Below are 15,266 nucleotides of genomic sequence, written 5' to 3' on the forward strand. Positions count from 1 at the left end.
TTCAAAATATAATTTGGCACACTGTAAATACTAGAAACAAAGTACTATCAATATTGGAAATATTTTTATTCTCCTGCCGCTGTTGGCAACATTTGACCACTAAAAATACATTTTCAAAAGAATGTCATCTGTAAGTACAAAGACATTTTTTGTGTGTATTTTGAAATGTATCCCTTAACATACTCTGAGGTGCAGTATATGTGATCTCCATTATTTTAACACCCATAAGTGCTTGGTGTCTGTCTGGCTACCAGTTCACCAGATGGTTTTGGGATATTGTTATTCCTTACTTTTGTCTGGATGGACGTAAACAAACTTTAGACAACAGAAAAAGGAGTTTGGAAGCCATGTGTTTAATGACCCGAGGCTAATGTGCACCACATGTGGAGTAGTAGGATAAATTTAAGACTTGTGCCACTTTGCCTGGTTTAGCATAATAGAAGGGCATTGCACATCCTTTCAGTTTGTTGTGTTTCCCAACCTGAGGCACGGGGACCTCCAGGGGTAGCAGAGGGTCACAAGTGAAGTGAGGTGTAGCTCAAATTCACTCTAACTTAACTAAACATCAGCACAAAAAAGAATGTGTAAAAATTACTATTCTGATTAGAGATTTCTCTGTTTCCACTGCTGTCTTCTTTCCTGCACTATCCATGAAAACTAACAACAGTAGTAACTTTTTGTGTGTTTTTATGAATCGGCTCAATTTTCATTTAAACAAACATAAAACCCAACAACAAATTCTAAATGATATGTGATCCATTTCTCTGCACCAACACTTTAAGGGGGGTCATTTTTATGTTTTCACCATTCATGCTGCTACTGCTCTTTGGCTTTGTAGTGCAGTTTTGTATAAAATCATTAATAATCAACAAATTTTTGTTGGGGTTGCTTAGGATAAATGATCATATCCCTATCTGTGGTCTGTCTATTTGGTGGCAAAGTTTGGGAAGCCTCCAGCTAAAGGACCTTAACAAAAACATAACAAAAAACACTGCCGGCCTTTCAGTCACAATCCTGAGGATTTTTAAGAGTGCCGGTGCAAGACAGTAACGTGTCCATTGTCAGAACAAGTGTGACCATTGCACTAATGACATGAGGAGTGCATGTAAGCAGCAAATCTTCCAACATAGCTCTGTCATCTAATTAAGACTTGCCAAAATAAGCATTACCCAAATGAGTTGGCTCATAAAAGTCACATAGTGTAGCTTCAGTGTGAGAAATAGAAAACTCTCACCCAAAATAAACCACACTCCTTGTAGCTGGCTTTGAACTTAGGTCAGAGCTGGGGGGTGAAGCATCACATCTTGACTGGGAGTCAGTGATGTGAGTCAGTGAGTCAATAGTTAGCACACAGCCACTCAGCATTAGGTAATGAGGAGGTTTTGACCTGCAAAGATACGCACCTCTATTTTACTCTCCCCCTATTCTTAATGAAATCTTGGCTGCACTTTCATGTGAGGCCATAAATTGCTAGCCCATAGCCATAGCATGTTATCACACAGCCTATTGGCACATACCTGAGACTCTCCTGATTGCACAACTAGCTTTAACTGTATGTCACTTTTGTGTTTTTCTGCACAGAGCTTCAGCTGTTGAGAATCTCAAAGCCTGAGGCAGAGACATTATCATTTTGTACTGAACTCTCTCCTGTGTAGAAGCGGATTAGACTATTTGTAGCTGTCTTGTAATGCATACCAATAGTGTTGCTGCAGCATACTCTATTTCATAACCTAATGAGCATTGTGCTTTACACTTCTGCAGCTAAAACTAATTGAGGGTTTCTGAACTGATACAAAACTTCTGTAGAGTTGCTCTGCACTAGCTACAGGTATCAAAGTCCTCTGGCAGAAATGACAGCTTTGAAATGAAGGTGTGCTTTTGAGCAAATATACCCTTGAACCTGAAGGTCTGATTGGCAGGCATTCTCTTCAGGCAAAACTTCTTTGTAGTGCTGTTGTGAAATAAATTGATCACTTACTAACAGGGAAGTCAACCTGTACTCTAGAAAAATCTTGTATTGCAATACAAGACTGAGGTTTTGAGTCTCATGGCATTGTAAAACAGGGAAGATTGCTCTACATTGCACACGTTGCTCTACATTTACCTTCATACAAATGGTGCAGGGGTATTAGCTGAGAAAAACAAAAACATCTGCCTCACTTGACGCTTTAAAGTGTACACTCACCTTTCTGCAGAAGTGTTCACTCTGTAGAATGTGGCATGTGTGTAGCACACCAGTGGAGTGTTATCATTGTCATTAGCATGTCATTCACATGGTGGTGTGTCTCTATGTAACTGATCAGATTGTTGAAGAGTCTGCCTTGTTGGTGTAGTTTGTGTGTATGTGTGTGGGGTGGGTATGGGAGGGTGCGAGTGAACTTGTGTGGGCGTGTGTGCCCCAAGTCCTGAGGACATTTTTCTGTTTTTTTTCTGGTTACACATTTTATTTGCAGGCACAAACTTGCCTCATTGGGAGTAAAATCCTGCTATCCACCAAAAAAAAGTCTAAATTTTAGGTTCCTGGTTAAGCTTAGAATTGGAGTTAGGTTGAGGTTAGATGTCAGTTGGTTTTGGTTAAGATTAGGGTAAGGCTATGGTCAAGACAATGTCCCCACAATGAAGTAATACAAGTGTGTGTGTGTGTGTGTGTGTGTGTGTGTGTGTGTGTGTGTGTGTGTGTGTGTGTGTGGAGGCCAAGGTTATCACAACATGAAAAGAGTTGTTGTGAGCTGAAATAAAAACAAGAGGGCACTCAGTAGAGCGCAGACCTCTGCCAAAGTCACTTCTGGAGCTTACAGTCCTGTTGGTGGTAAGTCCCGCCTACTTTTGGCACTGTTGTTGTCATGGGACACGCCCCTTTGGGCCAGTCAGTGTGGAATGTTGGTCAGTGCTGTCTTTACCCACGAGTTACCTGTCGCATGATTTTATGTGGTTGCGACCCTCTTTGTGCTAAGTCCCATTGTCACAGCCCATTCATTGGTTGGAGAAGTTAATTACATCTTCCCTGCTCCGTGAACACACTCCGACCAAATTTCATGCAAATTCGTCCAGTACCTTCTGAGGCCTCCTGCTGAAAGATAGACAGGTAATAAAAAACGAGACTGAAGAAACTGAAATAAAACAACCCTATCTACTTGTAAAGCTAACTAAAATAAAAAAAAAATATATATATATACACAACATAGTTTGAATTTTCGTCCTTTTGTTTATCTTCAGACTAAAAAAGAGAATAAGCTTTGATCATGGAATTTTTGGCTCTATAATGTGGAGATTGAAATCAAAATGAAAAACTATGTAAGCAATAGAACTGAATCAAAAATCCAGAACTATAATAAAATTGGTTGGGGTAACATCAGCTATGTGCTAAATCCATGCACTTTTGGTATAGCAGCATTTGAACACGCGCGCGTGTGTGTGTACACCAGTGCACACATTCATTCTTGCCCTCCAGCTGGATGATATCAGGGACTTTCGATGAAGTCACAGAGCAGGACAGCCTGAAGGTGAATGATCTCATTTCATGCCCTCTGTTTCTGGTGCCTGTGGGCGATGACAGCCTGACTTTGCCACTTTTACGATGCTCTCCACACATGACAGCACCACCACAACAAAGCGCCGAGGGACCTTTAGCCTCTGACTCCACCGCTCCTCCTCCTGTGGTTCTCCACACTGATGAAGGCCTGCCTGTCGGCTTAGCAGCGGCCAAGGTGATTTCATGATGATCAGGCCGCGTTGCCTCAACGCCGCTGTGTCGAAACTGTCAGTGAACCTCCTGACTGACACAGGCCTGCCTTTGTTTCCAGGATGTTTGTTTTCCAGTATACTGCAACCCAGGATAAGAATAATGATGATCAGGGTGTGTTGCAAATCATCTACCGTATTAAAGTCATAGAACAGTGGCAACAATACTGGACTCCGATTGGCTGGTAGCACCAGCTCAACTCTGCTTCTAAGTCACCTGAGATAATAATATATAGGAAACTATATAGGAACAGACTCAGATTTAATCTGAGTCAAGCCAATGACATGTAACTTGTGTGCAGTTTTTCCCTCTTAATTTTTGTTTCCTTTTCGCATTGTTCATCTCCTTTGCATTTTGGATGCTGGAGGAGAACATTAATTTTGGACAAAATTAGAGAATTGAGCATGGATTGACCTCATAATTATTACAGTAGATTTCATAATGATCACCACTCTCCCATCAAGTGGGCTGATGTGCAAATTATCAGTAGATTTGTCATTTGTGAATTTGGCTTGTTGTGATAAAGTGTGAACTTGGGCACTACGGTGTAAAAGTTACATGAAAAATATTTGTAATTATTATGAATCTGCTATAATTTGAGGCTTAATAGCCCACACTCACCACTTTAATAATTAAACTGAACTTCAATCTGAAAAAAACATGCCACATTTTTGTGCACAGACTTTAGAGAACAATCTGTTGGTGGATGTTCAGGATGATTACTGTACTTGCCCTGACAATGGGTTAGGAAATCCTAAAATGCTCTTATGTAACCACACAGGCTGCACGTGACAGAGACCACAACCCTCTCACTGTTGCCACACACAGATAGCTGAGTGACCAAAAACACACACTCTCCTCCCTCCAAAATGTCCTGCTGTTTCTTGTCACTCCAGTGATTTTTCATGATTTATACAACAGGCTACACTGAAAGCATATTGAGTCTTTAAGTAATTTTTGAAAGAGATCTCCCCTTTACATCCCTTTGTCATTGTGTCTCAAATCAGTCATGGGACATTGTCCTGCACGTTTCTGACATGACAGCTGTCCAACTCTTGCGGATTATCTGGTGCTGCTCCCACGTGGGGGATACTGGGAGGGGATTACTCAAAAAAAAGAGAGTCTGTTGATTTATGCAATGCCAAGCTCCCGCTGACCCTATATAAATATATATAATGTGTGTAAGCTGCAAGGAGATGACACCACAAAGGGCACTGGATGCAGTGAAGCTCAGTGCTGCATTAGGACACAGTGAGTGAGCCATACTTGTTTAACTGAGACTGCCTCCAGTCAAGCACAGTCAGTCCAGTCTCTTACCTGTAAAGCTTATGGGTTACCCGTCAGTGTTAACACATGTCTGTGGAGTAGGCCGTGCCTGTTAATTAAGATAGACACCCTCAAATAGATCTTCCACTCTTTGTTGAAGCTTTAGCACATCTTTGTTAATGAAGAGGAGTCCAACACTTGTCCACTGGGTGTGTGCTGTGTTGTTTCTTGAGCCAGAGTCTGAGGGTCACAACTGTGAGCAGACGGGTCAGTGATCAGGGCAGACACGATCTATTATTCATGGAGAGAAGAGGCTGTTGTGTGCATGTTCACCATATTGACCCCAGAAGCCTGAAGGAGCCTTGATAGTGAACCTCAGGGATACTGTCAGTGCAAATGTAGACATGCTGCCTGACATGGAAAATGTGTGCCGTGTCCATTTGACTTATTGTGATGCTTGTGCTCAAACTGTTTTATGGGTTGGTGCAGAATTACCAATGTTAGTGGGTGCTTCATCCAACTAGTACAGGTGTTATCATGATAGCATATGTGGCATATGTGTATTTCAAGGCTCTCACATCAATCCAGTACCGTGGCATAAAGACATTTCACATATACTTCAAGATATGTTTTACAGGGATGTTTTGAAATGTACAAAAACGATCCAGAAATGTATTTTCACACATAGATGGCTTTCACTGAAAGTGTGTTTTGGTTCTATGATGCTCAGTTTCATGTTTCACATGATTCTTTTGAACTATGAACTGGGCTTCCAGAGGCTATGTGCTATGACCCAAGGGATAGTAACATCATAATGGCCATGAGAAACACTAGACATTGGAAATACATTTTATTCCTATACACTACTAACAGCATTGAGTCTATAAGTAAGTATATCCATAATATTATTTGGCCAGTGAAAATACATTTTGAAGTAGAGGAGTGCACTCGGTACAGGGCAGATCTCCACCAGGTGTATCTCCCGTTCTCCGGTGCTCTGACTTAGGCGACAAACCAGCTGAGGAGTTGCACTCGATTGCAGTATAAAACATGTTTTTCAGAGTTTTTGAATCACCACAACCAAGAGAGGTCCTAACTGTGCACAAAAAAATGTTAGGCACATGTGGAGAGACACACATACAACCAAATGCAATACAGTATGTATTGCAAGACAGTAAATGTCAGCTGCAAGCTTTAGCCAGTTTTATATTTTGAAACACCAACACACCATCAGTATGTCTGTCAGCTGCACATTATGTGTGTGGAGTATCACAACATACTAATGCAGTTAGCTAATTGGGGTGATCTGATTAGCGGTGGCATTATCGAGCCTGATAACAGGTGTGTTGTGCTGCCGTAGTATACTGTCTGTGTATTGTTTATGCCCAGGCTGAGCCTATATAAAGGCAAGCTAATCCCCCTGTGTCTTAGAAAGTGAAACTCACCTTGACTACCGTTACTACGGCTAGGATGGACATCCTGAGCTGGTCCTCAGCTCACTGACTTTGCAGTAATTTAATGGCGTGTTAAAGATCCTTGTGGCTTGTTCGGTCTGTTTCTTAGAGGACGCCTCTTACCCCTTTTGCTAAATAATAGATCACCCATCAGTTTGTCATTGAGAATTTATTGCAGTTAACAAAGTAAATTCTTCAGGGAAATTCTGACTTGGACACCTTTTGGATCAAGTTCATCTTGTGCTCTGCTGTTAAATACATTTCATAATTGAGTCTTTTCTGTGCAACAGCAATTTTTTTAAAAAAATGTGTCAGAGGCTTTAGCTGCGAAGGCTATTGCCTGTCTACAGAGCAGCTTAGCTTTGTGTTAATTAATACCAATAAAAGAAATCCTCTTGAGGCTATCATATGAGCCACACTCTTACCTCTACACCATGTCGGGATATGATCTGTAATTATGCTCACCGGATTTTACCACAGGGTAAAAAATGTCAAAAAATTTCTCAAAGCTGTTAATTTAGCTCGGCTCTTCTCTGTAACAGTTCAGCTGGATAATCAACAAAGGAGAAACAGTGTGGGGCTCTTCTCTGTTGTTTCAAGCCCTCAGGCTGGACTGGTGTTACCCGCACCGATTTTATTGTAGTTCTGGATTTTTGATCTGTGTTTATCGTTCTTGTTGTTGGCAGAGATTTGTATCCATATGTGCATTTTTTCATGTTATATGGGCATCATATCATGTGTGAACAAAAAAATTAACAGACTTATCTTGAACTAGTATAACTTTATGTTGAGTTGATATTTTGATAGGAGGTTATAGTTTGAATCTAAATGATTGGAATTAAAATAGGCCCATACAACACCCACTATACTCCTGGCCGTCTTGGAAGGAGCTTTCCTCTCTGTGCTGCTTCCCAAGATCTCTTCAAATTTTTGCCCTTTATGGTACTTTTTTTTTTTTTTTTTTTGCAGGGGTTTCCTTGGCCACTATGAGGGTTGCCAGGAGGTGTTGTTTTGTTTTCTGTACTGTTTTCTATACCCACTAAATGTGGGTCTGTAACTATGATTGAGGGCTCTAAATAAATTCATGTTATTGCCAAAATATAAAATACAAGGTGTTGCTTTAAAAACAGCCCTTCACTTGCCAGAGTTGATGCAAGTGGGAAGCTGTGATGTCAGTGAACAGGAAGTGTGTCAAATGATCACCTTAATACAATGAATGAATCGGCCGTGAAAGAATGGAGTGTGCTGCACGGGCAGGTGAACGTGTGACTCAACATGTAAGGTAACTAGAGATGAAGACATCATCACACGGCGTACCTTATCCAGCCGAATGGTGAAATGTCACCTGAAAGCCACAGACGTCAAAGACAAAGTTCTTCAAATGAACAGTGAACATCATGTTGCCCATGCCAACCCCCCAACACTTTGATGCCTTTTGATCAGTGATTTCCTTGAGTGAGTGAGTGAGTGGGCCATCAGTAAATTCATCATCACCCCTGACATGGCTGTCTGTACACTTGGACCCTGAAATTCAAAGATACAAATAATATTTGTACATACCGACAAAATGAATGGGTCAGCGCAAGAGTCAGATTGAATTTGTGATTAGCTCTCTACATAACAGAGTAGCTGAAGGCAACAATGAAAGGTGTGTGTGTGTGTGTGTGTGTGTGTGTGTGTGTGTGTGTGTTCTGTGTGTCAGGTTTAGGCTAGTACAGACACAGATACCTACCCCAATGATTGCATCAGTGTACTTATTCACATTTTGGCCTGTTGAGACACAGTGCGTACATTATGATCTGATTAGGGTGTCTGTTCTTGTTATATAATTTCATGTGTGTGTGATTTATTAGGCCTACTATGGTTCTTTACATACATTTCTTCTCATACAAAGTAGTTACAAAATGCTCATTGTGCTCGTCACCAGTGTTGATGTTTGGTGGGAGTGTGTGGATTGATTTTTTTTTTTTTAACAAAACTTTGAGTTCATTCTTGGTTTTACCTTTGAGATCTTCCATTTGCTAAATTACACCAAAATGTCAGTGACCAGCAGTGGAGAAACAATGACATTCATTCATTGTCAGCATAATGGGTGTGAAGGGGAAGTGAAGTAATTCTGCTTGATTTCTCTTTCTGTTCATTTAGACGCTGCAGTAGGGGATTGACATTACCATTCAGTGTTGGATTATTTGCACGTTGTGAAGACTTGTGCGTTTCTTGCTAGTGATGTCCTGCACTGACTATGTACTCCGGTAAGAGAGCAGCTGCAACCTTCAGTTGTAGTACAACAGATTTATTGAAATCCAACTTCAACAGATGAACACAGTGCACTGAGTACTTGCATCACGAGTTACAGGTTGTGATTGTTGTTGATGTATTAACAAGGCTGTGTGTGAGTGTGAATGTGTGTGTGTGTGTGTGTGGTTTCTGTAAACAAAAGAGATACAAAGATGTATAAGTCCACAGCAAAAACATCAATCTGCAACAATCTGCACATCACCTGCATAGCCACAAAAAATGTATATAATAATACAATATTAAATAAACCATTTGTGATGATTAGACAGCATACTGAATTGCTGGGCAACAATCAAACAGTATTCATTACTAATATGCATCATCTGGACCTACAACTAGTAGAAATACTGTAAATAAAGTGCAGTTACATAATTTGACCACAAGGTGGCATGTTGAGGCATTGAGGTGAGGCACGGAGTCATGCCCTGCTCGCATGGGTGCCACATGATCAGAGTGGTGCGAACAGCGCGGCGGAAAAATATGCTGCGCCACAACAATTAAATACAGCCGCCGAGGAGAGTACAATATTGGAGTAAACTACCACTGTTTAGGAACTTACAGTGCACAATATTCTGAACATACATCCAAGAATAAAGGTATGACATCTACAAATTGTCAATGGCTTGTGTATCAAACTCTCGGCGGTACAATTGAATTACTATGTTATATAACACACTACAATTCGGAAACAAAACGACAGTTTTCTGACACAAGTACAGGTAATATAACATTGATATAAATATAAATAAGGCACTTACATTGTCAGGAACGCACGAATCAACACAACAGCAATGTATAAAGTGCTTAATAGGGGAGCGCATCTGTCTGTGACGGCGGCTCACCACAAAAAGAAAGTGTAAAGTTCGCGCATGAGCAAAATCCACTCACGCAGTGACGTAATCACGCAGCCCAGCGGGGAGTTTTCTACAGCCGCCCCCGGATTCGTAGGGACGAATGCGCAGTAACAGGAAAGTCACTGCTGGGCTAGGGAGCGCTGGTGGTGCTGTCATCGGGCATCCGCGGGAGCTCGATGAGTTTAGCAACAGGACGGGTGTAGAGGTTACCTTTAATGTCCACCTCCGCTGTGCGCACCTTGCTGTCGTCGCTGGGGATGATCCGGGTGATGCGTCCTACAGGCCACAGAGCCCGCGGGAGCTGTGGGTCCACCACCATAACGACGGCGTCCACGGCGAGGTCTGTAGTGGCATTCCTCCACTTCTGACGTGGCTGAAGACCGGGGAGGTATTTGCGGGTGAATTGACCCCAAAAGTGGTCAGCAAGCACCTGGCTGTGTCTCCATCGGCGGCGTCCTAGTAGGTCACTGGATCCATACACTGCCTGAGGCAGTGAGGCGTCCCGCCGCCCCATGAGCAGAAGGTTAGGGGTGATAGGATCAGGATCCGCCAGGTCCGACGAAGCGTAGCCTAGGGGCTTAGAATTGAGGATTCCCTCTATCTCAATGAGGACGGTCAGCAAGACCTCCTCTGGGATGGATTGGTCTTTCAGGATGGTTTGGAGAGATGACTTGACTGACTTGATTTCTCTCTCCCACACTCCGCCAAAGTGTGGAGCAAGAGGTGGGTTGAATTTGAAAGCAATGGACTGCTTGGCAAGTTGGTCCTTGAGGGATGGCTCAAGTGCCTCAAAGGCATCGTGCAGCTCCTTCTCCCCGCCCCGGAAGTTGGTGCCTCGGTCACTCCATATCTCGTAGGGCTTGCCTCTTCGAGGGATGAAGCGGCGGAGAGCGAGGAGGAATGAGTCAGTGTCCATACTGGGCATCAAATCCAGATGAACACATCTGGTCGTGAGACACTTTAACACAATGCCCCATCGTTTTTCCTGTCGCCGTCCTATCTTGACCATGTATGGGCCGAAACAGTCCACTCCAGTAGACCAAAATGGAGGCTTGTTGAGTCGGAGTCGCGCAGCTGGGAGATCTGCCATTTTGGGGATTACTGGCTTGCTACGCCACTTGCGGCACTCCACACACCGCTGCTGGTGTTTCTTGATGGCTTGGCGGCCTCTTAGGATCCAGTAAGTCCTCCTAATTTCAGCAAAGACTCTCTCAGGACCGCTATGCAGGAGATGATCATCGTAGTCCTTCACCAGCAGCTGCGTGATGGGATGTTCAGGCGCAAGGACTATAGGATGGAGTGTATCCTCAGGTAAGTCCTCAGCTTTGCGGAGACGGCCTCCAACTCTAATGAGGCCTAGAAGATGGTCGTACTCTGGTGAGAGTGGGCTGAGGCGACTGGATGGCCGGACTGGATGGGAATGCTGCAGGGCACTGATTTCCTCAGGGAAACTGTCAGCCTGTGCTTGCTTGAGGAGAGCTACCTCTGTGTCTAGGCGGTCTGAGGCAGACATGAGGGGTGCTGCCGCCCCGTGAAGGGACCGGTAGGTAGCCTCCAGTAGGTCAGACCAGGTGTCGTACTGCGTAGGGTCAGGAGAGCTTGTGTAAGGGACAGCTAGCTGGCCGCAGAATGTGGACTTCCTGAGCTCGTCTGTTTCCTCAGTCCTTACTGCAGGATTAGCTGGCCAGTGGGCAGGGCTGTGATGCAGGAATTCAGGTCCACTGTTCCAACAGGACGGCTGAGTCAGCTGATGGAGTGATTTTCCCCGAGTGATGTCATCTGCGGGGTTCAGCTCGGAGGGGACGTACCTCCAGCTGCTGATGTCAGTGTGCTCCTGAATTTCACCAATGCGTGTCCCAACAAATACTTTATACTGAGATGAGTCAGACAAGATCCAACGGAGCACAGTCGTTGAGTCTGACCAGATGATGGTCTGCCTTATTGAAAGGGTGAGCTCAGTATGTAGCAGTTTGGCCAGCTGAGCTCCAGTCAATGCAGCGCAGAGCTCCAACCGCGGCACTGACAGCTGTCTGCGTGGAGCCACACGGGATCTGGCCATGACGAAAGACACATGTGCATTCTCACCGGTGTCTTCAGCACGCAGATAGGCTACAGACCCGTACGCTCTCTCCGATGCGTCGCAAAAGACATGCAGGTCAACTGGGGAGGCGTTCAAGTTCACACTGGCTGGCAAATAGCAGCGAGGCAGGCTGATGTGCTGGAGGTGAGGGAGCTCGTTCTCCCATGTCTGCCACGCGGTGAGAAGCTCGCCAGTGATAGGCTCGTCCCATCCTTGCTCATTCCTCCAGAGGGCCTGGATCAGCACCTTTGCCCGCGTTGTGTAGGGGATGATGTACCCAAGTGGGTCGTATTGAGAAGCCAGCACACGGTACACATTTCTCAACGTGGGCTCCATGGTGGTGGCTTGTTTGTGCTTGTAGCTGAGCGTATCGGATGGGCAGTGCCACCGGAGGCCGAGTGTCGACTCCTGTGGATCAGCTCTGTCTGCCATCAGCCACAGCTCGCAGCCCTCTGACCGTGCCTCTGGAGGGAGGTGTGCGATGACTTCAGGTTTGTTGCTCGCCCACTGTCGAATGTCGAATCCTCCGGCGGCGAGCAGAGCTCTCATCTTGTCGATCAGTTGCCTTGCCTGAGATGGCGAAGGGAGAGACTGCAGGCAGTTATCGACATAGAAGGCATTCATGACAGAGTCCAGTACCTCCTGGCTGCCAGCGCTGTTCTCCTTGGTGTGCCGCTGAAGTGCATAAATAGCACAGCATGGGCTGCAGGCAGTACCAAAGGGCAAAACACGCCATTCGTAGATGTCAGGACTGCGGTCTCTCTCCATATCCCGCCACAGGAAACGGAGCAGTGGTTGGTCTACAGGGAGAAGCCGGATCTGGTGGAACATTCCACGGATGTCCCCGCTGATGGCTACTGGATACTCCCTGAACCTGAGGAGTACGCCCAGGAGTGATGAGCCAAGGTTAGGCCCTGGGAGCAGGACGTCATTGAGGGCTATCTGCTGGTATTTGAAGGAGCAGTTGAACACCACTCTGGCCTTTCCATTATGGTAAACGATGTGATGAGGTATGTACCATGATTCAGCAGACTGGCTGGCTGCTTCATCACTGATCTTCACTACATACCCCACTCTCTGTAGCTTGTGGATCTCCTCATTGTAGATGCTGGCTAGGTCTGGATTGGTGGCCAGGCGCCGCTCCGTAGCTCTGAGGAGAGGCATCACTGCAGCTGGAGGAGCATGTAGATCAGGTGCTCCTGGCTTGCGGAGTAGAGGTGTAGCATAGCGCGTGACGCCGTCTACTGTGACCCTAAGGGTTTGCTTCTCCAAGGTGTGAACAGCTACTTGGTCTTGCTTTGAGCGCGTTGCCTCCTTCTCTGATCTGTATGGCAGTGTATCGAGTTGCCACAGCCTCTCGACATGCTGGTGCAGGTCCTGAGCAGGTGACAGGAACGCTGTATGCAAGCAGGAAGCCTCCCTGGAGGGAATCTGGAGGAAGTTAGTTGGCCCCTGTATGGCCCAGCCTAACTGGGTGCATACGGCTACTGGACCACCTGGAGGTCCAGACCGTACTGGGTGCACTGGAGTGATTAAATGGGGATGATCGGAACCGATGAGAAGCATGGGCTGTACTCGGCTGAATCCACGCATTGGCACTCCACGCAGGTGATCATACCTCTTCTTGAGGGACTCCACTGGGCACGACTGCTCAGCGAGGCTCAGCTCATCTGCAGTGAAGGCATGGCGAATCTGGTATTTCACCTGTCTATTGGGCTGAGCAGACACCTCGAATGAGACGGACGCTCCTTTCAGCTTTACAACATCCTGTCTGATGGTCCTAAGAGGAAGCACTTCTTCGTCCCTCTGCAGACCAAGATGTTTGGCAGCAGCTGGTAAGAGGATAGTTCTCTCGGAGCCGTCATCCAATACAGCGTGTGTGTCCAGTGTCCTGCTTCCGTTGTGCAGCTGAACTGGAATGACTTTCAACATGACACGACTGGAGTGACTAGTCTGGCCCACGTACACCATACTGGAAGAGGTGCTGACAGTGAGGACACTCTGATTGGCTTGGAGTGCCACTTCATGCAGTGTGAGGAGGTGTTGCTCGTTGCAGGTGGAGCACGGCTTCTTCAGGGTACAGCTCTCCGGTTTGTGACCCCGTCCACATCTCCAGCACCTGTCTTTCTCCTTTATCCACTTCATCTTCTCGGCTGTGTTAAGTTTGGAGAAATCAGCACAGGCACTGAGATAATGTTCTTGGTTGGAGCAGTATGGGCAGTATGGCTTGAAGCGCTCTCGTTTCTTGGCAGTCTGACCTGACTTAGGACTAGCTGATGAGGTATCAGGACTCTGGGCGGTTTCTGAAGTCTCTTGGTGGTTGGCCACATAGACACTGGCAGACTTGGACTTTGAGGGCCTTGATGCTTTCTCCTTCCGCTCCACCTGTGTGACTTCCGATCGGGAGGCTTCAGTGGCTCGCCTTGCTACCTGGATGGCTTGTGCCTTTCTCTCCAGCCACTCAGAGAAGTCAGGGAGAGTGTATGTCTGATCTGACCCACTGCGGATGATGCCCTGGGATAGGCAGTGCTCGGCGAAGCGATCTCTGTAGCTGGCGGGCAGTTTACTGAGTAAAGTGTCCACGTGAGAGCCACATCGGAGCTCAGCCCGAGAGGGTCCATCCATAGTGCTTAGAAGACCCACTAGAGTGCTGACAGCAGATGAGAAATCCTCAAAGGCTTGCGCATCGCCTGGCTTGATAGGCGGAGAGTTGAGGATTGTCTTCAGCTCTCCTTGAACAAGCTGACGTGGTTGACCGTACCGCTGTTCGAGGGCTTGCATCGCACTGGTGTATGGCTTTGGATCGTTAACATACCTCTTCGCCACCTGGTAGGCGTGTGGCAGTTTGAGGAGGTCAAGCAGCACTTGGTATTTGTAGTCCTCAGTCAGATGCTTATGTGGCCCAAGCACACTGTCAAGTCCTTTCTTCAGCATGATGAAGTCACTCTCTTTGCCTGTACTGAAGGCAGTGAGTTTGGGCTTTGGTATGCCATATGAAGAGGCAATGGCCATTTCTAGGATACCTGGGGCTGAAGAGTTTGACGGTGGCATGGCTGGCGCATAAGGAGGCATCGTTGGGTAGACTGGTGGAGGCGGTGCATACTGCGGCTGCGGCCAGTATACTCCTGATGGATATGGAGGATAGGCAGGGTAGGTAGGATACTGGTATTGGACTGATGGAGGTATGGGATGCTGGGCAGGTTGAAGAGGAGGATAAGTTGGCTGAAGATGAGGCCGAGGCATGGCAGGTTGGGTAGGTGGAGCCTGTGATAGAATCGGCCGTGGCACAGTCTGTGGCTGAGGAATAGGCGGCAGAGTTGGCAATGGAGCATGATAAGCAGCTGAAGCGGTATCTGGGATCACCTGAGATGCACCCTGAAGAGCTGGTTGAATGTGGGTGGATAGCTCTGATGTATGTTGCTCTCCTGTCAGATGCTGCAACGGGTCAGGCTGCTGCGACTGAAGATCTGGTAGTGGTGCTGGCTGCTGTGGTGGCTCTTTACCATCTGCTGTAGAGTCCCTTGGTCGACTGTGCTCTGGAATCGACCACTGACTGCCTGTGGGGCTGCCTA

At 46.1% G+C, this 15,266-nt stretch overlaps 1 protein-coding gene across 1 annotated transcript in view; it reads left to right on the forward strand.

Annotated features, from left to right (window-relative positions):
- Positions 1-15,266, forward strand: part of coro2aa (coronin 2Aa) — a 39,381-nt gene that overhangs the window by 1,019 nt on the left and 23,096 nt on the right. The window lies entirely within an intron of this gene.

This window comes from Myripristis murdjan, chromosome 1 (assembly GCF_902150065.1).
Source record: "Myripristis murdjan chromosome 1, fMyrMur1.1, whole genome shotgun sequence".
Lineage (NCBI taxonomy): Eukaryota > Metazoa > Chordata > Actinopteri > Holocentriformes > Holocentridae > Myripristis > Myripristis murdjan.